We start from the raw sequence: 1,595 nt of genomic DNA, 5'->3' as shown, positions 1-1,595 counted from the left end.
ATGGAATTTCTTGGATGATGAAAATGTCCTGAAATTTTTGGTATCACAACTAGATTGCATACTTTGAATGGGTACATTGTTTAAAAAAATACTGAATAAGTAAATAATGAATAAAATCATTAATACAATTTAAAAACTTAGAACACTTTAAAAGTAAATGTTTATGCCAAGTGCAGTGGTGTAAACCTGTAACCCCAGCTACTAGAGAGGCTGAGGCAGGAGGACTGCAATAGATTCTCAATAAATGTTTTTTTAATGGATACTGAATACAGAGATATCACAAATATCTTCAATTTACTGTGACTTCCTCTGGAAGTAAGAGAAGGCACAGAATAAACAATGGCATGTCTTTCTTAGGTGTTGTTTAAAGCTATTGGAAGCTATTTAAAGATTGAAATCCAAAATCTGCATTCCTTTTAAAGAAAAACATGCTTCTTGAAATACGTATTTTACTTGGGGAAGATGAGTTGGAGCTATATCTTTAGTCTCCCTGAGTTTAATATTATTTTTCCATTGGTTTTAGGGTTGCTTTATAGGAAATGTGAGCCACAATAGGTACATTTTGTGATTTTTTTTTTAAGAAGGTAAGGTATAATAGGAAAGCTACCAAGTGTTAACATCTGTAGTGGTTTAACTCTTTATTAGGCAACTCACACACTTTTTATGGTCTTTACCACTTCCCCCTGAGCAGAACACAGAGCAGGGATTATCAACATCCTCATTTTACAGATTAGGAAACTGAGATTATTAAATCTATTCTTTAGGCCTCCTAGGAAATAGGGTAGGATTGCTCGCTATTAAAATTACTCTGATACTTGGTTAAACAATGAATCTTCCCACTCCCCTCAATACTGGAGACTGAACGAGGGTCTCCTCTCATGCTAGCTAGGTAGGAAGTGCTTCCCCACTGAGCCACATTCCCAGAGCCCATAGTGAAATCTTTATTCATTCGTTTGCAATAGGAGTCAGGACTTGCAGTAGGAGAAGAAAATGAGCTCAACTCACAAAATAGCAAAAGCAACTGGGGATTTATAATCAAGGAACAAGGGGAGTGAAAGTCAGTGGACAGAAAATTACTTAGAGACATCAAGGGCAGGAGGATTATTGCTAAAGGTAGCCGAAAGATTTATACATTAAAGTGGGTGCAGGGACTAAGAAATTTGTTCCGATATCAACTATCAAAATATCAACAGTGATCAGATATCAAAAGTGGGAGAACGACAGTAGGATTCTTGCTAAAATTGCGTTCAGGTGGTTAAACAGGTAGACGATTCACAGACAAGAGGACAAGAGGCGCCTAACTGAAGTTTGGACAAGTAGCGTCTTTGTCACGGTCAACCCTGATCTCTTCATCATCCATTCCTACGAAGGAGAGAGGTGGCGGGTGGCCGAGGCTCTGGGATTATGGTTAAGGGGCCTTGCTTCCTTTGGAAAGGAGCACTGCCCAGCAGCCCGACGTAAAAAGGCCGAGCTCAAAACCCACCAAGAACCTGCGTCGCAACGAGGTCTCGCCACCCCGTCCCTCCCGCGCGCAACCTCAGGGCGCGTCCGCAGGTCTGCAGGAGGGAGCCGGCGCTCCGATTGGCTGCCCGCTC

This window comes from Fukomys damarensis, unplaced genomic scaffold (assembly GCF_012274545.1).
Source record: "Fukomys damarensis isolate Sample0158 unplaced genomic scaffold, DMR_v1.0_HiC HiC_scaffold_1, whole genome shotgun sequence".
NCBI lineage: Eukaryota > Metazoa > Chordata > Mammalia > Rodentia > Bathyergidae > Fukomys > Fukomys damarensis.
Note: the sequence above shows the minus strand (reverse complement) of the source record.